The 16,194-nt window shown below is 40.9% G+C and overlaps 1 protein-coding gene across 4 annotated transcripts in view; it reads right to left on the reverse strand.

The window, feature by feature from the left end:
* The window catches only part of zhx2a (zinc fingers and homeoboxes 2a), a 33,597-nt gene extending 20,551 nt beyond the window's left edge, over positions 1–13,046 (reverse strand). Inside the window, exons 1-2 of one of the 4 annotated variants that reach the window (XM_069194908.1) lie at positions 12,619–13,044; positions 5,696–5,781 (exon numbers count right to left, since the gene is read on the reverse strand). The gene's annotated coding sequence lies outside the window, so the exon portion shown is untranslated. Of the gene's footprint in view, positions 1–5,695; positions 5,782–12,618 lie in introns of all 4 variants that reach the window. The other 3 variants (XM_006636076.3, XM_015357880.2, XM_015357878.2) reach the window with 3 other exon arrangements.
* Positions 13,047–16,194: the final 3,148 nt, after the last annotated feature.

Here is a 16,194-nt window from a genome sequence, read left to right on the forward strand (position 1 = left end):
ATAGGCAACTTTTTACATATGGCTCCCATGTTCCGAGGATGATATGCCAAATTACAAAGCACAACCGAAGGGAACTACACAACACGGATACGTTTGAAACACCACACTTTCTAAAATAGATCTGGTTTCTAAGGTGTTTTTTTTGCAATATCTGTTCAAGAGCACATCTGCCACCAATGCAGAAACAACGGTAATCTCTGTTAAATATTACTTTACAAAGGCTATGCCAAAATGAAAACTACAAAACTGAACTCAGCGTGGAAGGATTATGAGTACTAATTACATTTCTGGGCCAGAGCCAACCCACAAATAAATTAATTAGATTGTATAAGATGACTAATAACAATAATAAAAGGATGAGGACCTCAGCAGTAAGATTACCCTTTTTCTGGAGCAGACGAGAGAATGGCACTGTAGTAGGAGCTCTCTGACATCACCAGACAAGCCTGCTTCAGTCACTGGGAGCATCGTCTAGGCAGCAGTCTCAATGGCACAAACCACTTCAAACACCAAAAGGCAAATCCCACACAGATGTGCTGGAGCACTTTCAATTTAACAGCATCTTCATCTTCTGCGGGTCCTTCCTTAAGACGACACTTGAACATAAACATGCTATTCTACTCTCAAACATTTTGAGAGTCAGCAATTAAAGGAAGTGATACTTCCTTTATAGTGATACAAAGAGATTAACCTTAGGTAATCCCATAAGATAAAACAGAAAGAAGCCTGGCAAACAATGCTTGGAGCATAAATTACAAAGAACTTAAAATAAAGAAATAATATAAAATATATTTCTCATATATAATATGTATCAGGATAATAGTGATAATTCAGTTTTAAGGATCACATTTCACATGATAGCAATCGGTGCTGCTCTATAAAGGGGAACGAATAGGAGTCTTTAGCCCTGGTCCTGGAGAGCCCTAGTCCAACATGTTTTATTGGTAACCTTTAAGTTGTCAATTATTACAGGCCAGGAAGTACTGAATTATGACATGTAATTCAGAGATCTCTTGGAACACAAAGCAGAATATCCACTGGCCTGTAAGGACCAATGTTCTTTTCAGTGAAAAATTGTTTAAGTGATCAGTTTCTGGAACAAGTGCACCCATTCCTTAAATAACAGGCGATTTAGGGTGACCTATTAGAACTGCGCCAGAACATTTAGAGACGCCAGAGCTAGAATAATGTAACGATTGCAAGATCTGCCCTACAGACCACCTTCTGAAAAAACAACATTGTTTCAGTTCGGAATGAAGCTGTGCTGAAAACCCTGAAAGGTACTGGATAAAGTGCACTTGTAAAAGTCAATACAGAACCCATACCACAACCACGGGGGACAAATGACACTACAATTCAGAGCTGAGAGGAGCCTGTGGCCACCTGCTTGAAGCTTCATCTGTCGCAAACTCCGTCTGCACTGCCATAAGAGAGCCTCGCTCTTCTCACAGATCTACCAACAATGAATGATTGGATTGAATTAACAAAGGAAATATATATCATGGAAAAAATAACATTTTCACTAAAATTACAAATGAAAAAAATTCTCAAAAATTGGTCTAGATGGGTTCAGTACATTAAACCTTTAAGGTCAGATTTTGTGGAGATACAAAATAACTGAAATTTAATACGATACATTTATATAGTCTCCTCCCTTTTCATATTCATAAATGTATACATCTTCCTTCTTTTGAATGTATATGGTTTTGTTAAAAAGTTATATAATTGTAAAAAACTAGGGGAACAAACAGGAATTTGTGCCTGTGATGTAAGGCTGAATGATGGTTGTTCATATGTAAAATGGTTTTGTTTTGTTCTCTAAAATAAAAAAAATAAAAAAGACCGCCTCGCTCAGGCCGGGAACCCTGCCTGTAAAAGATCAGGACAGCCCTTTGATGTCCCACACCTGTTCTAGGAGACTAGACACATAAACCTATGCCCTGTTTAGTTCTTGAACAATGAATGATTTAAGCAAAAAGGTAAAATCCAAGACAGCACGGCGGCACAGTGACTATCGCCGCCGCCTCGCAGCGCTGGGGGCTAGGGTTCGATTCCCCACCTGCGGCGCTCTCTGCGTGGAGTCTGTATGTTCTCCCTCCGGGTGCTCTGGTTACCTCCCACAGCCCAAAACATACTGGTAGTTGATTTGGCTTCTGGGAAAACTGGTCCTGGTGTGACAGTGTGTGTCTGTGTGTGCCCTGTGATGGACTGGCGTCCCACCTAGTGCCCGTCACTTGCTAGAATAGGCTACACCCCTCCCCGCCACGAGCCTGTAATGGATAAAGATGAATGGATGGATTTTAATTTTGGCCTCTTGTCCGAGGACAACACGGCATTACACCGACCGCGAGAACCTCCTGCGCGAGGCAGCAAGGAAGAAGCCTCTTCTGAGGGCGAAACATGAAAACAGGTGATCTGACTGAGCAAGCGGGACTGCTCAAACAGCACGGCAGCCACACGTTGTGCAGTGCTGATGAAGTGGCTTCCCTCCTCCACATGAAAAGTGCTGTAGAAAGGCAAGCAAAACTACGCAGCAGGTTCCTGGGGAAGCAGAGTACTCCAGTATTTCTACAGGACTAATGGTGGCGGGGCTGGGGGGGGTCACACACTTTCTAGCCCGCTTAGCGCTGTGGAAACATGAAGGCCACTATGCTTCTGGTATGGACTCTACCTTTCCACCATATCTCAGGACTAGACTGCTGTCACACCTTTTTAACCGGGGTATCCGTTAAGGGACTGAACAGCCTTCAATGTGTCAATGTGAACTAGCGCCAAACACACAGAGCTTCACCCTTTGTGAGCTGCAGGGGCTCTCAGTGAAGCAGATGTCAGGGCTCACCTGCTCACGTATAAGAGCCCGGATGCTCTCCAATACCACAAGGTCTCTCGCCGCGCCAGTGCAGTCCAGCGCTTACGCTGAGATCTGCCGATTCAGCACGTTCTACCAGGCTTCACACAGGGGGCCATGGAGACTCTCTGTGTGCAGCAGCACCTCTGTGGAACTCATTTCCCGAATCCATTAGAGGTGATTTGACGGCTGAAATTGGGACACAAAATTTGCTTACGGATTTTCTCCAAAGGGCAAAACGTACAATTTAATTTTACTCTTGGATTCACAAACTCCATTTGCTGTGTTGTTCCCCCCGTGTTGTTCCGTAATATATTTATGCAGCTGTTCTGTGCTTTGAGCTTACCGAACAGTGCTCAGAAAATAAAACAGACAATCTTTAGGACTGAAATGAACTTGGCACAGTGACAAGAATCATTCTTTAAGATGTATTTATTGAGCATCCTTTTTAATGAGACAATCATTAAACAACACCCTATACATCAAAACATGAAATAAATATATAATACTCTTTATTAATTCATAGCAACAAATTCTTGACACTGTGCATGATCGTTTTACAGTTCTGCACTGAGAAAGTCTGATTATGTTCTCTCGTCCTATCTGCCTGCTAAGGGGTATCACAGAGATACAATCTGTTGCTCTGCTGTGAACATAACAGCTTTGTCATAAATACTTTAGGTAACAGCTGCTCTGGGCGTGGACCGTGGTAAGAATGGAGTATTACACCTTAGTGGGTTTTAAATGAGAAACAAATCCATTTTTAATCAGACAGCTGTCTGCAAGCTCAGATTATTGACAGGGAATCAAAAACAAGGTTCAGGATTCCTGCAGGTATAAAGCAGCACAGCTCCATGGGGGCTGTAAACTTAGCCGATTCAAACTATGTATATATATCAAAATAACTCAAACTATTTTAGAACACAGGCAGTTCTGATTTTTAGATTTCCTTTTTGAATTAACTCATAAACAATACAGTAAGGACTTATTAAAATAGTCTGGGCCTAGCAAAAAATGTATCCTTATATTAGGGGCTAAAAGTCTATACTGAAGCTATGTAAATTTTAATTGACATGATTAAAGCAATGAGATTTTAATGTGACTGTAACACAGACTGCAGGTATCACTAAAAGTCACATTGTGAACTCCTGGCATTAAAAGACACTTTAATTCGGGTGCAAGAAGGTCCCTCTTAAATTTGTACCTGTGAAAATAATGAAGTGTCCAATGTTTTTTCTATATTCTGATTTCACATGAAGAAGAAGATTGTGAAACTTCCTGTTATTTTCACTGAAGTATCTGCTATGATTTACAGACACCTGAAGTGTGACGCTACAAGGCTGAACCTCAGTACTGATCTGCAGCTCTTATTCCCAAGAAATGCCTATTTCTGATATAAAAACCATGTATTCATTCAATAATATTAAAAAACGCATTATATAATATATTTTACTGTTTCAAAATTTACGGTTTTAAGTCCTGCATTCTTCTGGTCTGTTTAATGCTGTGCTGCACAGACAAGAATAGGAGAACGTAATAAAATCCATCCTTTTTTTCACAGCTTTATCCAGTACATGATTGCGGTGGCGCCGGAGCCTATTCTGGAAAGCAGGGCATTAAGCAGGGTATACCCTGGACAGGACGCCAGACAAACACGTACAGGGCACACACACACACGCCAGGACCAGAAGACAGTTAAACTACCCGTATGTCTTTGGACTGTGAGAGGAAACCAGAGCTCCTGGAGGAAACTCACGTGAACATGGGGAGACCACACAAACCAGAACTGAACCCAGGGTTAGAGTGCTGTGGGGCAGCAATGTTAACCACTGCGCTACTGTGCCAACCAAGAAGTAAAATGCAAGACTGAAATATGGCCCAGGGCTCAAGAGAAAGGGTGATCTGAGGTGCAACACAATTGTTGAGATCGGCAGAATTTTGGGAGTTCCATTCCTACACAAAGATGATCAGCTGATGATTTTTAAAGGTGAGAGAAAACACATAACAGTAAATGCTTTTTATTTCACTTATGACTGCTTCAGCCAAATGGGTGACAGAATGGGTGACTGAAATTTGTACCTGTGAAAATAATAATAATGTTTTTTAATAATGTTGCTTTATTAGTCCTATGCAATTTCTTGCATTAGGAATTTGTCTTTTCGCATACCCCAGCTTGCTCTCCATAAATAATGCAGTGTTCAGTGTCTGCACATCAAACCAATGATTAAAACATATACTATGAGCTCTGCAGTCTAGAACAATGACCCAGTACACCTATAAGACACAGCATAAAGTTGCCAAGACACCCATGGAAGTACCCTGTTTAATGCACTGTAGCACAGTTAGGCTTTTTTAGGGGGTGTATATACAGTACTGTTCAAGGTTAATGGGAACTGAGAAGCACAGATTTGCTTTTTCTCCAAACACCAACCCTAACGCAAACTGTGAGCCAAGGTACAATTTTCACAGGCTGCCTGACCTTAACTGCGGCCGTGATGTGAAACTTAAGGAGCCTTGTTCCAATCCAAAGTAACCACAGTGGAATAACGTCATAATCATTCTGACTTTTTTTGCAGAACAAAGATGAAGCTCAATTTTTTTAAACAAAAAAATTTGAATTGAGAATGCACAAAACCATGCTTTTTAATTTGAAAAACTAACTAACTAGAGTATGTTTCTATGTTGATAGTGGAGTAACAATTCTATGAATTGCAAAAGCAGGTTTAGACACTATAATTCACAGAGGGGTGTTAATCCTTCTTAACTCTTTACTACAGCCCTGAACCATCTGGCCTCCCTAAGATTCCCTTGTAATTCTATTGATGGAACAACTTTTCAATTCCACACCTGATTTGCCGTGAAGTGGGGCTTGATGCTTCTTATGTCACCCAAATGGGGGCTGAACTTCAGTGGAGGATGAACTGAGTCCCATTCTGTGTGCATATAACATAAATATATAATAATAACAGAATACAAAATCTTCTTCTTTAGACAAAATTTAAACAAAATGTTAGAGCAGGGTTATACCGCTAAGTATTTAAAAAACAAATCCAACAAAAGCGAGTCTGCAATAAATTTCTGCTCATTGGCACAGAAATTGAAGCATCTGGAACTATGTAAAGGCCTTCAAAGGTTTCCCGTTTCTCTGGGGTAGAAAAAAAGGTTACACATGGAAGACATTCAGTAGTAGCATGCACCACCATGGTAGAGTTCAGAGAGCTCTTCAACTACCACTTTCTGCTGTAAAGCTCATTAGTGAGTTTAAGGTACTGGTATAATGGATACCCTGTGAGAAAGAGGATGCAAGTGTATCTTGCTCCCACAGTTTGTGAGACAAGTGGCTCAGGAGGCAACTGGAAATCCAAAGGCAACCGCTGGAACTCTCCAGCAGATACTGGCATCTTCAGGATACAAAGTGTCAAAAACTACTATTTGACAACGGCTACATGAATGTGGCGCTCATGGTAGGAGTGCAAGGAAGAAGCCTTTTCTGAGGAGGAAACGTGAAAAGAGGAGATTTGAATTTGCCAGACAACACCTGAATGAGAACCAGAATCAAGTCATGAACCATGAAAAACGTTTAGATTGCATCAGTGTTATATTTGGTGTAAAACATGCTGAAGTTGAGACAATGCTGAAGCCCCCGTGAGATATGATGGATTTCTATTATGTTTTGTATGTCCTGAGGCGCTTACCAAGACGGGGATGGATCATGAACTCCAACACACACAGTACCGGGACATTTTGGCCAAACAACTGGTTCCCTTTGCCAAGACATTCAAGCTCGGCTGAAAATGGATGGGCATGATTTGGCTGAAAATCGAAAAAGCTGCGTTTCAACTAATCTCAAGAAAGCATGTTCACCAAGGAAAATCAAGGGACCTTGAACAATTCTGCTTGGAGGAATGATCAAAGATCCCTCTCAGAAGTGTCTTGTCTTTGTAATTCCTGCCGTAGGAGTATTTACAAAATGCTACACAAAACTGGGGTGCGAATAAAAGAGATCTTAACATTTTATGGACATAAATGAGTTATAACAGATATGTCCCGTCCAGTTTATACGTATTAAGATTACAGTACATTTGACTAATTTAAACAAAACACATTATCCAGTTTAAAAATCTTTCTGGTGTGAGGAAGAAGGCTCCATGGCCGAAATGTTGTGTTTTCTTTCTTCTTTTTTTCCTGCATGGAATAAACCTATTACTTGTTCCTTTGCAGCCTACGCATGCTGACGCAGCTACCCACCTGAATTTTTATTAACTGTCAATGGAATCGCATTTGTGCCACACAACTGGGGAATCCTCCACTCAATACCATAGGTCTCTTAAATGTTTCAAAATTCAGTTTGTTTTGCTTTATTAAAAATAAAATAATACACATTACTTAGGCAAGTCTCAGTTAGGTATTTAAAATTCCGTATGATAAATTTATGATAGTTCTATAGGATATAAAATGTAAATTTGTTTTGTCAATTTTAGACATACAGCACATAACCTATAACCTAATAGATTTAATACAACCCCTAATCTAATAGTAATTCTACTTTATGTAACAACACACACCATGTTCTACTGTTGTACAAAAATAAAGCTAGTTTATATGTAACTTGTTACAGTTGCTTCAGTTTATTTCATTTACACAGAAGGCCTTTTCTAGGGCTAGAGTTTGCCTTGTCACCTATCAAGAACATTTTCCTAAATTTATTACAGAGATTAAATGTCGTGCGTGAGAGGCTAAACATTTTCCAATAAGTGCTTTTGATTCTGAACAATGAGCTGAGGGCTCCGGAGCTTCATGGTCCTCCAGTGAGGTGAACAACAAACGCAGTGTACTGACCAACTGTGTGCTTCATGCACGACCCTGAGAACTTCCTCGCCTGGCTCAAAAAAAGCACCTCCCACCACCACTGTTTTTTCTGCATCACTATAGCATCACAGTTCGTATGAGTCACCCATCGTGACGGTTTTATCAGCGGGGGGCCTGGAGTGAGACCACTCTAATAATCTCACTAAATACCAAAGCCTTAATGAGCCTGATTCATCAGATCCGGATGGCAGAAAAGGGTAGAGACTCCGATTTCTGCGCCGACTGGAACATTCTGAACTGTGCGAAAGGTGGAAAAAACCTAAAAGAACAGCCACGCACAAACGAAATCGATCTGCATAATCCAGCCCTGCAAACTTTTCAAGAAATGCTGATTTGTAAAGTTTAATGTCTGTGGCAATTTTGTGCATATTTCCAATACTGTACACTCGGGTCTCCAATCTGTGTTTAAATCCTCAAGTAACCTTTCGGGACCTTTTAAATCTGAAATGTCGTTTACAGCAAAATGGACTATGCTCTTGTTAAGCAAAAAAAAAACTTTGGGGTTGACAGGGTCCTACAGCAAATGTCTGGTTTCATTTTCCCAGAAGGCACAGCTTAACCCACGCCAAGAATAACAGCCTTCTATCAAGATTCACCAAGTGCGGTCTACAAGAATTTAACTGCAGCAACCAAGAAAAAGAGGTGAAACACAAATATGGGCACCGTGAATGAAAAAACAACTTCCCTGGGAAGCCTCATTAAATATCGATGGCCTGTTATGAAGGTCAAATGCAATCAAATTAACCACAACCATGTTAACTGCAACTACAACACATTAAGACTAACTGCGGCTACAACAGTGCAGTCGAACAGACTAAATTCATAATTACACTCAAGATAAAAATATAGCCATTATGAACGCAAACTTTAGCCAGTGGTTTCATGGACCCTAGGTGTCAGTAAACAACCTAGCCTACTTAAAACCAATTTAGGCAAACAAGTCAAAGACTTGATCTGGTTCTGTGAAACTAGCCCTAAATATTTTCTCTATAAAAGAATCAAATTAGATGTCATTTCTTAAATGACAATAATGTATTTCTTTCATAGGTGTGTTTACATTTTAGGGGAAAAGGTATTAAATTCTCAGAAAAAAACACCTCAGTATTTTGAAGTTGCACATTTCTTGCTAAAAACTGCAAAATGGTCAATATACAATAAAGATACAGGCTCGATTCATGGCAGGTACCTTTACCATTATGTAACTCAAGCACTGCAGTACAGCAGAATAAGCTAATAGAAATATAATTGCACAACTTCACATATCTAAACTAATCCTCCTGTTTGTTACCGAATGTACAGAGGTTCAATACAACTTTAAATTCTGTCTCAGTACTAATATATATATAAAAAACCTCTAAAACATGAGTGCATAGCTCAGAAAGGTTTCTGACTTTCTTTCAACCTGATCCCTTAATTACCTCATGATGTGATTAACTGGACAAGCTGAAGCCCTGCCTTGATTTTGGGAAGCTGGAGACTGAGAGACTGATAGAACCCACTAGTGTGGCCTTTGAGGACTAGAGTTGGGCTCTCCTGGATTAAGCAAACAGCAACAAGAAATTACACCCACACAAAGATGGCATCACCATAGCACACAATAGCTGGGCCTCCTCTCATCTGTAAGATGAAACGATGAAAAGAAAAGTGACGTCGTTTGTGATACTGTGAATGCTGAATTATGTCATCGTGAGGATGTTAAAGGCATTCTGTTAAACACCCAACATGAGATCACAAGTGCAATGCAAATGGATGATCCAGACTTCAGGCTAATAATTGTAAACAATTTCATAAAATACAGCAGCTACAAAGGAAGTTCATCAAATTACAGTACCTGCTCCAGGATTTGAAAATATATTTATTTCATTTCTACACTTTAGCTTTTGTCATAACACAAATGCATCACTCCATTTCTTTAGTAATTCAATTTCTGCTGTTTTTATTATCCTTAAAAAAACAATAGAACTTACTGAGACCATTTTAGAACTGATATTTCTTCACCGCTATAAATGTTAAAAAAATACATTATTAATTCTTAGAAAATCCTTGTTGTTGCACAACAGTTTCTAACAGATACTAAATCTGAGACATAACAGCAAAAAACAAAGTGCTTAATGAATTCAAGATCATGAGAAAAACACCATCCAGAAAATATGCTGATTTTGTTTGAAAAACACTTCTTGTGGTATATTGAGGAAAAAGTCAACACAGACCAAAATAGGTCAAATTCATTCACAGTATATACCATGGGTATGAAGCACTAATAAATGATGGTGTAAACTGTAAAAAGAGCACGACAATTCACCAAATTACATTTCTGAAAACTAAAATAAACACTTCACCCCAACTAAAAATCATTACAGTGCATCGCATCTGATGGTGCTGACACGAACAGAATCCTAGAAGTTGTCTTTCAGTTGCCACACACAACTTGGACACCCGTGGCAACAAAACCAGACAAACAACAACTCGGCCTTTCAGAGATACAGCGACCCCGGCCTGCTTCATGTCTTCAGTCTTTTAACCATTTCCGAGAAAGAGACACAGTACTTGAGTGACTCGCCCACAGCTGTCAGCTGAAGGTCTGCCTTCAATGCCAAACAAACCGACAGACTGAGAAACAGAACTGAGAAGCGACTAACACAGTGACAACAGCAGTACAGCTTTCCTGTGCTTAGCACTGCGGCCACACAGCCCCAGGGTCCTGGGTGCGACTCCTCCCTTCGGTCACTGTTTGTGTGGAGTTTATGTGTTCGTCCTCCGAGTTTGTGTGGGTTGCTGGCCTTTTTACCCCACAACTCCTGAACGCATGATGATTACATTGCTTGGCTCGTCTAAATTCAATGGGGAAGTATAATGGACTCTCCACCTCATCGCCCACTTATGAAGTAGGTTAGGTTTTGGGGCTTCTCTCTCCTGTGCCTTGTTTCAAGGTCATGGGACTATAAGGACAGTATATATTATATAAAGAAGATATTGCACATTGTTAAAGCCTGCACTTTGATGTTTCCGACATCTCCCTTGTAGGATGGCATACCGTGTCACATGATATAGTTTATTTTAACGTCTTCAGCATAAAAATCTGATCTGCGGATTTCCATCAAGAGCAGGCAGCTCAGGTGACACTACACCGCTTTGCTAACTGCAATAAAAACTCTGATGTTTAGACGATCATCAAAGCAAAAGTAACAAGTTTTCCGTATGTTACTGGTGTAAATACTTTTTGCTATCTCTTTCCAACTGTTACTCCTAAGAAATCTTCGACGTGTGGGGTGCCATAATTAAAATATATAAATTAACTACTTAAATGCTGGTCCACTCGAAGCAACAAGATCACATCTTCTATACTACGGTCCGCAGAATTTTAGGAGCAAAAGCCAAGCGACAAAGAATGTATCACACACCCCGAGTATACTGGTAGACTGATGGGGTGGTATAGTGGCTATTCATCGAACGTGAGGCTATTTTACCATCATGATCATGTGTCATTAATACGATACAACAATCTGTATATAGCGCCTTTCATGACGTATAATACACAGACGCTTTACATTGCGAGACAAAAGCAAAAACACACGGGTGCTCAATTTACTTCACTGGACCTTACTGAGGGCAGAAAACCATGCCGAGCCGAGTGTTTCAACAGCCTGTGCGAGAATGACATTTTTATTTCTTGTCAGGGCACCAAACTCCGGAAAGCAAGGTGAGCAGAAAATAACAGGCTGTCTCTTTAAACGACAAGCAGGGGCCGACTGGATTCCCACAAAAAAAAAGCCAAACAAAAAGCAATCAGGAAATAGTTGAGGGCAGCACCCCGCATGGCTTTGAAGTAAATCAATCAGGTGGAACTTTTTCAACAAATCGCAGCCCTGCTTCCTGAGGACAAGTTCAAATAACAAGAGACGGCAACATGAGAAATTTACAGCTGCGGTTTCTTACCGGTTTCAGATTCTCAGATTAAACAGCTACCATAAAGGCAACCTGGCCCTAATAATAAGAACTATTTTCCCACCAAGAGGAAAAAAAAGCCAATTTTACCACAGAGTGGGGAAACAAAACTCCACCACACGCACCCTTGGACTCTTACAAGTGTACCGAAGCTCTAATGCAGTTTGGGGGGGCAGAGAAGGGCATTTGATATAAAAAATGTAACAGGGCGCATTAAAAAAAAACATTTCAAAAAAGCTAATTTAGGATGCCTACAGGGGTGCAAACAAGTTGCACAGACACAGATGTCTCTCTCAGTGTACAAAATGTAAGTAAAGGACGTGCCATCTGGCTTTATTCCGTTTACAGTGGGTCTACAGTACACCAGCTATTTTTTTATTCTGATGGTAGCTGCATTGAAGACCTGATTCTCTGCTGCTAGTAATGGTCGCGGTAGGCGTCACCGTTGCCTACATCATACGCCACTAACCCGAAATCAAAATACAGTTAATGGATGCAATCTATGCACATATCGGCCAGAGCATACATGACATAACGGATAACCAGGGGGGTGCCTGCTAATAACAGTCCCCAAGGCAACACCCTAATAACTAGTGCTTTTAAAATAAAATATTCGCAACGACGTAACGCCATGTCGAAATCGGAAGCCATATTTTGCTGGTTATTTCGACATCGGGAAAAAAAAGTAGACATGTTTTTTTTTCCCCCCAGCCCAGACTCCCAGCAATATAGCAAAACTTCCTGATTGTGAGAGCAAATCATTGCATATTCCGCGGGCAAGCAATTCAGGTGACCACTGTGCACAGTGCGGGACCACCGAAGTTCAGGGGCTAAGTTATAATGATAATAACACCACAGTACACACAGCAGTGATGGAAGGGAGGCTTTTAACTTTGGGACTTGTTTAGTCAATATCCTTCACCGATCGTTAAATATTAAGTTTGAGAGATTCTTACCTGGCCCCTGCGTTTGTGGTACTGGGACGGTGAGACCACGGAGGGATCCAGAATAGGGGTCCCCCTTTTTTTCGGCAGGATATCGAATATGAGGATTAATTCCAAAGATTCTACCGAATCCTAAAGACAACAGTAGAAAAAAATTCTCGATCACAGGAGGATCTACGCCAAAAACCACATGATCTCCTACGTCAGCACACATATTTGCATACGATACCAGAAGCTCTTCCATTCCGGGGATTTGATTATTTTGCTGCAAAGTTGATAAATGAAGTGGAAGGTGAAAGCACTGAAGCCCCTGCTTTGCAGCCACTGGCCTGCCCCCCCGTGAAATGGATAAATACTTGTTGTTTTTCGGCGACGTCCTGCGCCAGTAAACAACGCTAGGTAATTGAATATTAAGTACCACAGAGCTCCAGGCAGTTACATGAGCACCGTCGCTCAGTATGCGCTGTTGCTGGCTTCAGACAACTCAGGTGACTGTTTCATCTGCCCCCAGTCTGTGCACAGCCATTCATCCAGCGCAGTGACAGGTTGTGAAACCCGCCTGTTTTAGCGGCCTCCCGTCATCGCCGCTGGTTCCCATTACCATTACATTACATTCGTTGAAGAAAAGGGGCAGAAACTGTGAAACGGTACATACTACAAAGTAGGGGGATTGAGCCATTGCACGACAACTATACAATTATTAAAAACGTAGGATTTAATTATACAATTATAATAACTACTGGATGTGAACGCACTTGTCCTTAACTAATAATTGAACCCTCTTGAGAGTGTTTTACAGTCATGTGTCTTAAATGCTGATCGGTCCCGGACAAGCGACCTACAGAGCCAGAGTAGCACATTTAGAATATATTTCTCTCCGACCGTTTTGTTTTTAGCCTAAACAATGAGAAAGAACTGAGAGATCCACACTGGTCACTGGTCCAAATAAGAAAAACACTGGTGTCCTGCACCGTTTTCCTTTCTCGTCCGCCTTTCTGTTTGCCCCAGTGTATGTCTGTATTTTAAACGGATGAAACACTTCCCCGCTCTCGTTTACTTTCACACTCGAAAGTCAACATCGTTCCAGATTTAGGATATCACAAGCCACTTTTCCTGTCTGTTTCTATTTGTTCTGGTCCTGGTTACCACGCTTACCGTATCTAACAGCGACACCTATAGACATTTTGTATTACAACGAGAAAAGTTTTTTTTTTACAGAATATTTTATGCTGTTAAAAAAATCATTTAGGGGTGTCGACAGGTTTTTTTCGGCAACATACGGAGAAATCCCGAACGACGATGTCTTTTGTTTGAAATATGTTAACAGACCTCTATACGCGATTACACATTCTTCTATCAAGAGCTCCGAGATTCAAATTTCTTGTATAACAGGACAGGTTTTTTTTAGTTGTCTCATACTTCCTAAGCAATCCCTAAACGACTCTTAAATAAATGTTTTAAGACTACTGTCGTATGGTGTTTTCGAAATAATACCTGTGTTCTCAAAACTTTTCAATTGCGTTTCATGCTTTTGGGCCACCAGTGAGTATCATTATCACCATTTCCATTTAAAATATTAAAAATGCATTTTTTAAATCAAACAATAAGTATCGTCCTTGTTTTGGAAGCAAATAAAAGCAATAGTTATCAGAAAATGCTACCAAGTTAATTTAAAGTTTTATTTCCTCCACATTTCACAGACCTTAATTCCTGTACAAGTACAAGTGCACAAGTAGCGAAAATTATATTTAGGTTTGTTTAATGAAATTGTCTTTGCGGAACCTGTGCTTCTGATAAAATTCCACTTTAATTACAGCGATAGAAAAGATTAGAATTTGGAAATTGCCCGCAACGACCTTACTTCCCTCGAAGCCAACTAAAAAGATCTCTCCATGCATCATTCATGAGAATGGAGTGGACTGTTACGGTCCGTGGACATATTTACATACAAATGAGGCGCTAATAAATTATTAACAATTTCCAGTATAAATTTATCATGCAGGCCGTTCGTGGCGCATTAAAATCAGTTAATACTAGATATTTAACGTGGTTTTTTTCATGCTTCTAAGCGACATTTGTTACCTACAGCCAGTATGCTTTTGAAAGTGGTCTTAAGAAGGATAGCGCCAACGTTACCACCTTGTAGTCTGATATCGTTATATCATTTAACTTAAGAAGATAGTTGGATAGAGGACCTGGTTGCTACTGAAAGTGATGTCGGCGGATGAGTAGGTGGCGCTCTTACCTCTGGCCGGCAAACGTCAAACCAGAGCCCCGGTACAATGGCTGGGGGTTTTGTACTGCTCTTTTGATGAGATGTTAAATCATAGAAGTATAGAAACTTGATCTTGGTCTCTACGAAAGAGTAGAGACCTTTACCTTTTTGAATAAACTAGCGCCGGTGAAGTGCCGGAATAGTTGAAAAAAAAAAGTCCAAGCGCCCATTTGTTCATCCACTTTGTGCTTTAGTACACTGCTCTTTGGATATCCAGGATGTTATCAACAAAAACTGTGAATGGACTTCAGTTAATTGATTAAATTATTCTTAAGAATTATACCGCACACATAGAAAGCAGAACAAGGAGAGTGTGGCTTAGAGCAGCCATATCACCCTGCAACTCACAACTGGCAACCCACTGAAGCTAAGCAGGTGTGAGCCTGGTCAGTACCTGGATGGAGACCTCCTGGGAAAAACTAAGGTTGCTGCTGGAAGAGGTGTTAGTGGGGCCAGCGGGGGGCGCTCACCCTGTGGTCCGTGTGGGTCCTAATGCCCCAGTATAGTGACGGGGACACTATACTGTAAACAGGCGCCGTCCTTCGGATGAGACGTAAAACCGAGGTCCTGACTCTCTGTGGTCATTAAAAATCCCAGGGCACTTCTTGAAAAGAGTAGGGGTGTACCCTGGTGTCCTGGCCAAATTTCCAATTGGCCCTTACTAATCATGGCCTCCTAATAATCCCCCTCTATGAATTGGCTACATTACTCTGCTCTCCTCCCCACTGATAGCTGATGTGTGGTGAGCGTTCTGGCGCACTATGGCTGCCGTCGCATCATCCAGGTGGATGCTGCACATTGGTGGTGGTGGAGGGGAGTCCCCATTACCTGTAAAGCGCTTTGAGTGGAGTGTCCAGAAAAGCGCTATATAAGTGTAAGCAATTATTATTATTATTATTATTTTTGTAAGTTAGTTGCCGAGATCAGGGTCACATTGCAGAAAAAAAAACTTTTTGCTTTTGATTTTATAGCAATACGCACACTTTACTGGATATGTTGTAAAACGTCGTTCTTTAAATAGTTAAGGTGATCGTTACAACACACAGGCAGCAAATAGACTGTTCAGTTCGTACTCTTAACATTTTAAAGACAATATCCATAAACATATGAGCCTCCACAGCATAATTGGGACCGCGATAGCGGTGTATATGGTGACAACGGTTGCGTGACTATCAGGACTGGCGCCTTGCTCCCATGGTACCCTGGCGCCGCTATTGCGACAAAGGCGCTACATATCGCGATATGATATTCTCAGACAGGAATGTGTGGCGCTATTATGAGGTTTATGTTGCAACAGGGGGGCATGGTGTGTC

The sequence above is a fragment of the Lepisosteus oculatus genome, chromosome 10 (genome assembly GCF_040954835.1).
Source record: "Lepisosteus oculatus isolate fLepOcu1 chromosome 10, fLepOcu1.hap2, whole genome shotgun sequence".
Lineage (NCBI taxonomy): Eukaryota > Metazoa > Chordata > Actinopteri > Semionotiformes > Lepisosteidae > Lepisosteus > Lepisosteus oculatus.